The sequence below is a fragment of the Nicotiana attenuata genome, chromosome 6 (assembly GCF_001879085.1).
Source record: "Nicotiana attenuata strain UT chromosome 6, NIATTr2, whole genome shotgun sequence".
In the NCBI taxonomy this organism is placed as follows: Eukaryota; Viridiplantae; Streptophyta; class Magnoliopsida; order Solanales; family Solanaceae; genus Nicotiana; species Nicotiana attenuata.
In genome coordinates, this window is record NC_031994.1 from 41,913,306 (window position 1) to 41,925,641 (window position 12,336).

General features: G+C 38.0%; 1 pseudogene; it reads left to right on the top strand.

Annotated features, from left to right (window-relative positions):
• LOC109226893 overlaps positions 1-12,336 on the top strand; it is a 16,171-nt pseudogene that overhangs the window by 420 nt on the left and 3,415 nt on the right.

Below are 12,336 nucleotides of genomic sequence, written 5' to 3' on the forward strand. Positions count from 1 at the left end.
GGGAGGTGTACACTGTACAGAGATGGAGATGATATTAGGCAGATGGGTTTTAGACTTTACATTGATTACAATAGTTGTCTACATTTGTTTGCTTTGTTATAATTCTGCTCTAGCTGTTAGTTTGAAATTGAAAACCCGAGTTAAAATTGTTCGTAGTGTTAGTTTGATTCATCAGCACGTGCTGAATATTGGGTTTCGTTAGTGCCATCGTTTGTTTTGTTCTGCTGCATTTACCGTTGGTATTTTGGACTTTTGGTACTAGTTGGTATTAACAAATTCAAGTGTTTTAGTGCCATGTTAAAGTTTTTGGCCAGCACGCTATTTTTACTTTTTTAGTGCAATGTTAAAGTTTAGAACAGATTAGGAGTGTGTGTGTGAGCAGGATTTTATCAGCATTTCGTTGTTCTTTATCAGCAAATATTAAACCGAAACCGTACCGAACCAAAATAATAAATACCGAACCGTACCGAAATACTGTGGTATGGTATTTGGTATACACAATTGATAAACCGAATACCGAACCGAAATTATTAAATACCGAACCGAAATACCGTATGCCCACCCCTACTGTTTATGGCTGTGATTAATGAAGACTTACAGTGAATTGTTATTTGTTAATATGTTGTTGAGTTATACACGAGATAAATTTTGTCCTTAAATGGTACAATTCGTCTTTCTTATCTTAGGTGACTTCACATTGGATTGTCTTTTTTTCTCAAATAAAAGAAGTAACTTTACATTGGATTGTAAATGCCTTTGAATGAGCTATTTGATAATCATAGATGGCTTAGATAAAGTATGAGAGTTACAAACTTCATCAATAAGTTAATATTGAATATATTTTGCTTCGTAAGTCATTTTTTTAATCTTCCCAATAAATTTGCTGCTTTGAGTATTGAAAAGTTGAAGGGATATATCCAGAGTCGATTTCTGTGAGAGATTGTTTATTTGTCTTTGGAAAATAAAGAGGATTTTATTAGATGGATTAGAATAAAAAGAAAGAATTTTGGAGAAAGATTACTTTTCGGTTTGCTTTAAGTCCCTTTTCCGTAACGTGATTCATTTTGTTGATTTGAAGTTACTGTCTTAATAGAATCCACTGTGGAGAACCGCTAAATGGAAGAATCCAAAGAGGAAGCGAAGTCTTTCAAAGAATTGGGAGTTTCTGATCAACTGATTGAGGCTTGTGATAATTTGAGTTGGAAAACTCCTTCTAAAATACAAGCTGAAGCTATTCCTCATGCCTTTGAAGGTTTTTTCAATCTTCCCTTCTTTATGTTTTTCATCTTTTCCCTTGCGTATGTTCTACTCTTTCTTGCTTATCTTTTACCTGTTTTCTCCTTATAAATATGATATTTCAAGTGGATTTAAGCTATGTGCTAATAATTAAAATAGGTTTAAAGTTCTAAGCTGATTATGCTAGTGTGTTTTAGGTCTGTTTTGGGTTGTGGGGTTGAAACTTCCATTATCCTATTTTGCCCGTGGTAGCAAAACATCTGAAGACATGATTTTGTGGAAGCCATTGTTTGAGAAGTACTGGAAAATTCTAGCTTTATGATAATAGAGAAGTGCGAAATAGAGACATAACATTTTGTTGTAGAGCAAATTTATGGAGAGAGGTAATTAAGTGTTGGGATGAGTTGTGAACTAGGAATCTTCCTTTTTCTGGCTATTGGGAGGGTGTAGATTCAGATTGTTATAAATTAAAGGGTAACTTTTTAAAATGTTAAACACTAGTCCTGGTGAGGGGGGGGGGGGGTTTATGATGAAATACCTGTCATTAGGGATAGAGAATTAGTTTCTGGATACAATGGTGCTGTAGGCAGGGCATATTCAAATCTAGATAACAACAGCTTTATGCAATTGCCTCAAGTGATGGTATTTTTTACAATCTAGTGTCATGGAATAGAATATTTTTGAACTATAAATTCTTTAGGAACTTGAAAATTTGGAATGGCTAGGGGAAAGGAAATGTGGGTTTCCTGTAAGGTCCTTATATGACTCCTAGCTGGTCAGAAACCATATGCTTGTACAATGCAAATTTTCAAGTTCTGGAATATAATGTTGCATTCGAGGGACGTTTGGTGGACCATGCAAAATTCAGTCAAGCAAATAATGTGAGTGCTGCTAATAAACTAGGGGGGGGGGGGGGTGAGCTTTGGGCAGTGATTCCACATACATTGAAGTGGAAAATTTGGAGAGGGAGAGGGAGAGAGAGAGAGAGAGGGGGGAGGGGGGAGCGGAGGGAGATCCTTTGGCGGCATTGAGTTCGTTTCCGAAATTGCTGGCATCATACGTTTTCTTATCTATCATTGGACTTTGAAGCACTCAAAAGTATTCCAATTTGTATACTTGATTGGAAGACCTTTCTAAAGAACATTATTTGTATTTTGATCCTTTTTTATTATTTGAACCTTTTGTATATCATCCTCTATTTGGTGAAAGTATTTTTTCTAATAAACTGTTTGATTGGGTTTTGTTCTAGGCAAAGACTTAATTGGTCTGGCTCAAACGGGTTCGGGAAAGACTGGAGCTTTTGCAATTCCTATACTGCAAGCCCTATTAGATTCTCCGCATGCCTTTTTTGCCTGCGTTCTCTCTCCAACGAGATCCCTTATTCGTCTGATTACTTGTCTTATTTTGTAGAAGCTCTTTGGTGATCTAATCTCCAACTTTTTTCTTTGTGTATTCCAGAGAGCTCGCGATTCAAATTGCTGAACAGTTTGAAGCTTTAGGATCCGGTGTTGGAGTAAAATGTGCAGTGTGAGCTTGACTAAGTCATATTTACATGCATGAACATCTCATTTTCACCTTCAAATGTAATCCAAAGGGTTGATAACCACTTGTTAGACAATGGGTATTTGTAGCGACGTGTCTGTAGAACAGGGTAGACCGTGTCAGAATTGAAACAGTCATATATGATGGTTGACATTGCCATTCAGCTAGACATTTTTTTTGTTAAATGATTGCTGGTAATTGTTTCACAGCTGTTTGGAGGGATAGGTTTAGTACAGCAGAGCATCGCCCTTGGGAAACGGCCTCACATTATTGTAAGTATTGATATCTAGTACCACATTTTTGTGTCTCTTGTGAAGATGAAGCAAGTAGAAATGGAGCTACAGATGGTAAAATTTCTTTTCCAAAAGATATATTATAAGGCAATACTACACGAGGCAGTGTTGGTGGTGTAATATAAACTTGACCTTTTCAAAAAAAGAGTTGGCAGCCCGGTGCACTAAGCTCCCGCTATGCGCGGGGTCCGGGGAAGGGCCTTCCAAAAAAAAAAAAAGAGAGTTGGTGGTGCAATATTCATATGGCAGTGCACGTTTAGGGGACAAACAGAGGAGTACCGGCTGCAGTTTACCTCTGATGCTGTTGCTTCAATATACCTATCCCAGCCTTGACTAAGCATGTCAGGTCACAGTAGCCTCATGCCATTATTTGAACCGTGCAGTTAGCTTCATAAGCTTCTGATGTCTCCGCTAAATAATTTAGGGGGTCATCTGTCTTTTTTAGCTGTGTAAATTATTCCAGACTAGATGTCAAATAGTTAGTTACCTACCTATCCAAAAAAAGTCGGTCACCTTTCCCCACTTGTTTGAAAATGCATTCTCTTCTCAGTTTTTTGTTAAAGTTGTTGCCTATGTTTTGCGAGAATGGATCCTAATCCTGCTATCCGGATGTTAGCTGCTTTTTCTTCTTAGATTATCTGATAGGAAATGTGCTTATGTGTTGACTTTGCAAAATGCCTTGGCTTATACAGAAGTCCTTCATGAATGATTACTATCCATACCTCTTTTGTAAGAGGTACTTTGATTGTTGTAAAAGGTTGATGATGAATCCGTTTAGCAATCTAAGCAAAACCAAAATTGGTGTCTTGGAAAAGCTTTTTGTTCAGTTTAAACAATGTTCATTTAGCACCACGCCACACTAGCCGAAAGCTCATGTTATAGAAGTCTTTAGCGGATGTAATAGATTGCCGACTATTAAGTGAGTGGAAGTAGTATAATATCAACTATTAAGCGTACTGAGACGAGCAACCATCCCTACTTGTATCTGGTGGACTATTTGGAGGGAAAGAAATCAGATCCTTTTTTGAACAAAAAAGGAGATTATTTACAAATTGCAACAACCTTTTCTGTTAATTTTTTGTTTCAAGTTAAAAAATGTACATGATATTGATAGTTTACTGGATTTCTTCAATCAGCGGACATGTTTGTGCAGTCAGAGACTGTGTTTTTGTGAGGTTCCTGATGTATCATTATGCATCATCTTGATGCAACTTACTAATACAATTCTTGGTTACGTAACAAAGAAAACTTCTAACTGTACTCCTCAATTTTTTTGCTGGCTTATTTTCAACATGCAAACATCTATTCTGTTGCCTTGTCAGCAAAAGTTAGTGAGCCATGTGGACGACTTGTTACACTAGATTTGCTAAAGCTATTGTATGCTGTTACAGATTTTTAATATGCTTAATCTCTGACATTTGTTTGAGTGCTCATTTGGATGCTGTCTGATGTAGGTGGCAACACCTGGTCGGCTACTGGATCATCTTGCCAATACTAAAGGGTTTTCTCTTCGTACGATAAAGTACTTGGTAAGTTTGTCCATTGAGTCTTATGCTGAAAATGTCCAGAGATGTTCTCGTTCTGCCTGTTTATGTACTCTTTTTGTTTTCTTTTGGATGAAAACCCAAAAGTGCAATGTTGATTCACGACATTTGGTTGAAGGATATGTTATTATGTCACTGTTGACATTAAATGTGATATTTGCTGCATGTTCAAGGCTAGGCCTTTTGATGTTTGGCAAGTGATATGATTTCGAATGCCGTCTGGTCCATATTTCCCACAGCGTGCATACAGTATATCTCTTGTCAGAGGAGAAGCTGCTTGTCATTTTTTCCTGGCAGCATTGATGTCTTTATTTTTTAAGTTTCCAACATATTGAGCTGCAGAAAGCATTTGACTACATATGTCCCTCTGAAACTTGCTTATCTCCATGTGGGTTGACAGTTAAATGCTTTTCCCCCAACTACAGCATGAGGCACACTGGCACATCGCCTTAGGTGCGGACAATTGGACCAAGCAAGAAATTCTTTATTTATTTTTTTTTTTTTTTGATGAAGTAAGGTGTTTCATTAAAAAAGCATCAAGAAGATGCATAGTTACATAGTTACAGGGGGCCTAGTTACAAAGGCAAAAACAAAAAGGAGAAGCTAGGCCCTATACAAAGTGTCAATCTAGGACAAGAGTACTAACAAAGTCCAAAAAAAGATCAGTACTAATTACAGGGGACAATTTTGTCCAGCAAAAAAGTTCAAGTAGGCATTTTGCCTTGAGAGAGTGATTTGAAGTTGAGATGCCATCAAAACATCTTCTATTTCTCTCTGTCCATAAACACCAAAAAATAGCTGCAGGGATCATCAACCAGATTTTCTTGATGGCCTTATCAACTTTCCACAAACTCCAACTAATGTGTGCATGCCTCATATTTTGAGGCATAACCCAGCTCAGACCAAAAATACTGTAGAACATATTCCATATATCAGTGGCAACTGGGCAGTGCAGAAACAAATGACTGACAGTTTCCTGATCCCTCGTACAAAGGTAGCATCTGTTGACCAGCTGGAATCCTCTCCTGTTAAGGTTGTCTTGTGTTAGACAAGCTTCATATAATGCAATCCAATTGAAGCAAGAAATTCTTTAATTTGAAGCAATATGTATCTAAAATAAAATGCAGTTCATTATATTCAATGCGAATGGTATTCAGACTTGTTTTAGAATTCCATCTTTTAATATCTTGATTTCCATTCGTAACCAAGTCTAGGTTTCTTGAAAATATAAATATGTGTTTCACAACAGATTATTTTAGTTGGATAAGCATGCATGCGTATTCTGAGTCATGAACTTGTACATGCAACAGGTATTGGTTGAGGCAGACAGGCTGCTAGATGAGGATTTTGAAAAGGACCTTGATAGGATTTTGCATGCGATCCCTCATGATCGAAGGACTTACCTATTTTCTGCTACAATGTCCAACAAGGTTAGCTTTCACGTGGTTTATATGAATCCATTGTTAATCATAAATGGTCTATTCTCTGTGTGTGGATAATTTCTGTTTCTAGGTTCTGTTCTTAAGAGAAATTCCCTTCTCTGATGGCGGATAGGTATTTTTCCTGAGTACTTGGGTAGGAAAAGTGCTCTCATGAAAATTTTCCTTTTTTATTTTCCAAATATCATATGCTCGGTCTGACATTTATATAAGAAGATACCGGAAAATGGAGGAGCTTTTTACTTGTTTTTTAACTTTTTCTCATATTGGCATGCAACTAATGATCAGTAATCATTGTTATGGCAGTAGAAGCACTTATTCTCTATATCGTAATAGCAATATGATTATTACATGAAATTGTCTGGGAAAGAAAAATGAGAAGGTGTGGGGTTGTTGTGAATGGCAAGTTAATTTGCTCTTGTTCTGCTTCTCTCTTTAAGGAATTTATTTTTTCGCCTAATAGTTTCTGCTGTGCCACTCTTGATGAAACCTTCAAGGAGTGAACTTTTTGCATGGGAAGTCCGATTCTAAATATATCTGTACACTGAACTACAGGTAAAGAAACTTGAGAGGGCTTGTTTGAGAAATCCCGTTAAGGTACAAATATAACGATGCCAATTTTCACCATATAATTTGTAGGTGGTCAAGAGTATTTTGCGTAACTTTGTTTATAATTTGTTTCAGATTGAAGCTGCATCTAAATATTCCACTGTTGATACACTGAAGCAGCAATTTCGTTTTCTTCCTGCTAAGTATAAGGTTAGTTCTTTAGTGAAAAGTTTCTCTTTTAGGTTTGTTGGGAGAAAGCAAGCCAAGTGGCAAGCATTGTATCCAGCAATTGGCTTATAATGATGTTCCATGTAAATTACATCTTGTTGATGACAATCAATGAGTTTGAATTTATCTGCTTAAGCGCCGAAGGTGTTCAGAGAAAGTGTGTTCTTGCTACGAAACTCTATTTGTGTTGTTGTGCCCATATAATAATCATTATTATATGGTTTAAGGATGTGGGAGTGTTGACATTGTAAGACCACTAGATTAAAAACAATCGCGCGGATAAAAGAGGGAAGAGACATGATCATAATGATTGTGCTGCTAACTAGTGTTACAAAGCAATAACTAGGATGACCAGTCACTCTTTACAAGATCCATGTTTGTACCTTTTCCCAAAGTATTAATCATGAATGTCTAAGTAGTTGCATCTCTTGATTATTTGAAGTGAACATAGTCCAACTGAGGCAAAGGTCAGCCCTCATAGAGGGCTTATCGCAGTTAAGACTGCACCGACATACAGTGTTAGAAAACCTATATGCACACTTGGTCTCTTTTCTCTAAATATGCAAATAATCTAGCAAGTTACTGTATTCTTGGTTTCTGCTATGGGGTTTCTCAGTTAATTCTTGGTTTTGGTTCTTAACTTTTTTGGACTTTTTATTCTCTGTTTCAGCTTAGTGTGTTTCCAAATTAATGCTTTGTGGTTTTGTATATATATTTTTTTAATCTTTTGCTTTGGTTCATGTTTTGATCTTTTTGCTATATGAAGTTTATGCATTCATCTTAGTGTTTCTAAATTAGACATGTTTTATTATTAGTTTTGTTTTTATTTAAGTTCAGTTTGAAATTGAACTGAAAGATTTTGACTGCAAATTGGATAATCTTGCTATAGTTAGTGTTGTCACTGATTTATATTTGTCTCTCAAAGGTAACCCCAAATACTTTGCAGGAAGAGTTCCAATGTTGCACTGCAAAATGTTGGCAAGTTGACTGATATATGGCATATCATTAACTGGGAAGAGAACTTTTCGTGAAGTTGATGTGTAACCCCGAGACAACTTCAAAAAAAAAGGTTAGAACCATCCTAAAAATCAAAACTTGGTGTTCCTCTGCATCACACATGATCGGAGTGTCGCCTTCATATAATATGTGAGTGATTTTGAGATTCCCAGTTCCTCTACAATCCGCATGAAAACCGAGATCCAATTTGCATGTACTGCACTGTATAACATCTTGCTAAGGCCCTCCATGACAAGTATAAAGAGAAGGAGAAAGAGGATCACCTTGTCGGAGTCCTCTTTGCGAAGAAAAGAAACCCTGAGGATTACCATTAATGAGAATGAGAATTTTACTGAGGAAATACAAAATCTGATCCAATTAATCCATTTGCCGCTGAAGCCCATCTGCCTTAATAAATTCAGCAGAAAAATAAACCCAATTGACATGATCAAAAGCTTGTTCGATGTCTAACTTACAAAGGATTCCCGGCTTTCCTAACTTCATTCTTGAGTCCAAGCATTCATTAGCAATCAAGGCCGCATCTGTGATGTTTTTGTCTCTAAGAAAAGCCATTTGAGAGGAGCTGACTAGACTAGGAAGCACTTTTTTAAGTCTATCCGCCAAATTTTTTAGAGAATCTTGTAGAAACTGCCTATCAAACTGATTAGTCTGAAATCTTTAAGTTCCTTTGCGCCAATTTTCTTGGGAATGAGGGCAATATAAGAAGCATTTATGCTTCTCTTAAAAAATTCAAGATTGTGAAAGTGGTTGAGAGCATTCAACAAATCGACTTTAATTACCCAAAACAGTTTTTGTAAAAACCCATGGAGAATCCATCCAGACCAGGAGCTTTGTCACTTTCACAACTTTTGATTACCTTCAGAATCTCCTCTTCTAGAAATGGACGATGTAGCCATTCTTTTTCCTCATTAGTGATACAGGGAGCATTTACAAACTCCCTCTTTGGTCTCCAAGACTCATTCTCTCTGTATAAGGATTCATAAAAACTAAGAATTTCATTAGAAATGATTTCCATGTTATCAGTAGTGTTACTCCCCAACTTCCAGCTTGTCAATTTGATTGAACCTTCTGTGAGAATTAGCCATTTTGTGGAAAAAACCAGTGTTGTTGTCTCCTTGCTTCAACCAGAGGCATCTATTGCCTCTATGAGATTTCTTCCAATCTAAGAATCTCCTCAAGATCCATTTGTAAACTTGCTTTGGAAAGAAGTAGATCATCTGAAAGAGGTGTTTCTTCATCTCCAGAATCCTATTCAGAATACGCGATTTCCTATTCTTCAAATGTCCAAAAGAGGACTTAGTTCCATTCCTTCAACTTAAGTTTATGTGCAAAAATTAAATCCGGGCTGCCAACAATGTTGAAAGAACTCCACCAGTTACTGACCTTTTCCCCAAATTCGGGATGTTCCAACCATATATTTTCAAATTTAAAGTAAGAGACATTATTAGACCAGTGGCCGCACTCAAGAAATAATGGGCTATGATCTGAGACAATACGAGGAAGAGTAGATTGTTTGATTAGGCCGAATAGATCATCCCACTCGGCAGAAAAGAAGAATCTGTCGATCCTCGAAGCCACTCTGTAGGAATTATCTTTAGACCAAGTATACTTTCCCCCCAAATAAAGGGGGATCTATCAAATTCAAGTCCTCGAGGAAATCTGAGCTCTATCAAACCTGGAACAATGTTTTCTCTCACAAGGAAACCTTGTGGTATTGACCCAAGGCCCCTCACAAGGACCCCTGACAGCCGAACCAACCAAAATTGGTTCTTCTCCTCCCTATTGATGGGTGCATACACTCCGGACATGCAACATGAAAAATCAGAGTGCATATTTGTGAGTTTAATGGAGATGAAATGAATACCGTGGATAATTACAGACCCCTCCCAAACCCTTTTGTCCCAAAGAATAATTATACCTCCCTTTCCACAAAAGCATAATCCACCCATCTACCAATTTAAGACCATCAGCCAGCTTGTGAGACCAAAATTCAAGCTTAGTTTCTTGAAGACAAACGATGTCGGCTTTCCATTAAGAAAGAAGAGCCTGGCGTTATTCAAACCTCTTACATTTCATCCTTAAGAAGATGGCTGAAACCTTCCCTCATCACCCTAAAAACCCTTATCATAATTCACCCGGAATACCAATCTATCAAGTTCATGGACAAATTTCTGTTTCTTCCCAGATTGCTTATTGCAATAATTAGACTTCCTGTAAGCATTCTTCCTCCTTTAAATTCGCTGTAGCATCTCTGTCATATCCTTCTCTGCCCCAACATATTTGATACCCAACATTTTACATACCTTGGGAGTATTTCTGCGGATCCAAAGAGAGATGTTATCTTCATCAAAGTTAAGAAGTTTTCCCATACCTTCAGACTCGGTATTGTCATCATACCAGCAGAGATGTTGAGCATCATCCTGGGGCTGATGGGCCAGAGTGGTTTGGGTAATAGATGTAATGGGCTTATTTGATAATGGAGTATTTTTTGTGGAGTGGGTGTCTTTAGTGGCTTTTTGTTCGTGCTGCAGGAAAATAGGACTTAAGGTTTTGGTGGGTGTAATTTGAAATTTGAATAGTAGACAGTTGTTCATGTGGGGCCCGAGTATATAACAGAAATATCTTTCGATCCATTGCTTTGAATGGGTATTAACCCAACCGGATTCCCAGGCTCTTTCTTCCCGTTACTTCAATACGCCGGAAGAAGTTTAGAGGTACTCCCTTCGAAGAAATTAGCCGAAAACGCAACTAGATTGTCAATCCAAACTGGAACCAACGATACAGAATCAACCATACAACATCATCAAGCTTAATCTCCACAAAAGATGGGATTTTATGCAGTGGGTTTTAACTTGAATCCTTGCCCAATCAAAGTTCACTTTGTCGGTAGTGTTGACGTCCAAGCCTCTCAGACCACCAAAAAGTTTTCCAATCTTGAAAAAAAATTCCTTCTAACCAAAGATGAATAGGAATGCCTATTAGCCTGATCCAAGTATTATCAGTGGTGCTTCCCGTCAATGCACCTTACATCTGGAGCCCACTGTCTCAAGTGCAACTTATTACCTCTGCACATCCAGTTAGAGCTGAGAATGGACTGAGCAGTTTCAATGGACGGGAACTCAATCAAGAAGCTATCCCCCACCATCTTCTTTATCGAAACCCCAATCTTCCATTTGTTTCTGGCCCATGACAGAAACTCATTCAATTCTGGAGTTGCGTCTGTCACCAACTTGCCCACCAGACAATTTTTTTAAGAGATCCCTTCTAGACAATGCAGAGTTTGCATTTATGACAATTCTATTGGGTGGAAGATTGCAAGACTTAATAATGCGAACTGGTTCTGTGGGCCATCTCTTCACCTTAGCCGCTTCCACGTAACATCCAGGATTTGGTTTGCTCTGAATTTTCTGGCCATTGTCGGAAAATCTCCATAACTTGTCCGCAAAATCAGCCCATCCTGTGTTCATGGAGAATTCAAGAATAATGATGGATCTACTTCTCTTCTCCATTTCTCCAGTTGAGTGACAATGCGTAGAAATCTGCCATGGTTGTTGAAGTTCTGCTAGCCAAATATGTTTGGTCTGTTATCCTCTTTTACTCATCTGCTGCAAACTTTTTCTTGTCTTTCAGAGGCTATGAGCATAATCTAACATATCCAAATAAGATAAGCTTTGTTGATATAGATTTTGCTGACAAATCTAGGTTTACGCTCTATCCACTCATACCAACAATCTCTTTCAGTGGGGTTTTCAATTAGCTCAAACGATTTGTTTCCCACTGTGAAAAGCGACCTGCCATCCATTAAGAAAACCAGAGGAAGAGAAAGAATCACAATTTTCTCGTTACTTTTAGTGCTTTCATTCTCCTTGTTTCTCAACAAATGATCACCATAATTCTTCCTTGCCAACTCTGTGCCATCCCTTTCCCCTTCGCCCTACCATATCTCATGCACTATTACTGCCTCAACTATTAGGAATCTGGTGTTGTGATAGTTTTTGCATTACATTTCCCCTCGAACAAAATCGTAGAGCAGATGTTTTGAGGACATGCATATCCTCGTCCTCCTCGCCCCCAAAACCAAAAAAACGCTTTCCGTCTTTGGTCAGGCTTTACCTCCTCTTTCCCAGTTGAGCAAACCTTTTTTGAGTTCTAATGTATAGCTAACACTATTGGAACTAAGAAGAAAATTAAGTGAACGAAGTTTTTCTCCCCTTGATTTGGGTTGAATTCACAACAAAACGTTAGGGTTTCTGCATGAGATAGGGGTAGAGCGAAAGGGATAGGGACGACACGGGGTTGGCAGGGAAGAATTCTGGTGAGTTTTAATATAGGACATGAGGCACTGCAGGTTAGAAGCTTCTGCAAAGGGTAAGGAGCATTAGGAGTTGTGCTACAGTGGTGGGGTGCAAGGTGTTAGATTAGACACGGAAGATGAGAGGAGTGATGGCAAAGGGGTTGGGTGTCAGATAATAGAGCATGGAAGGCTCG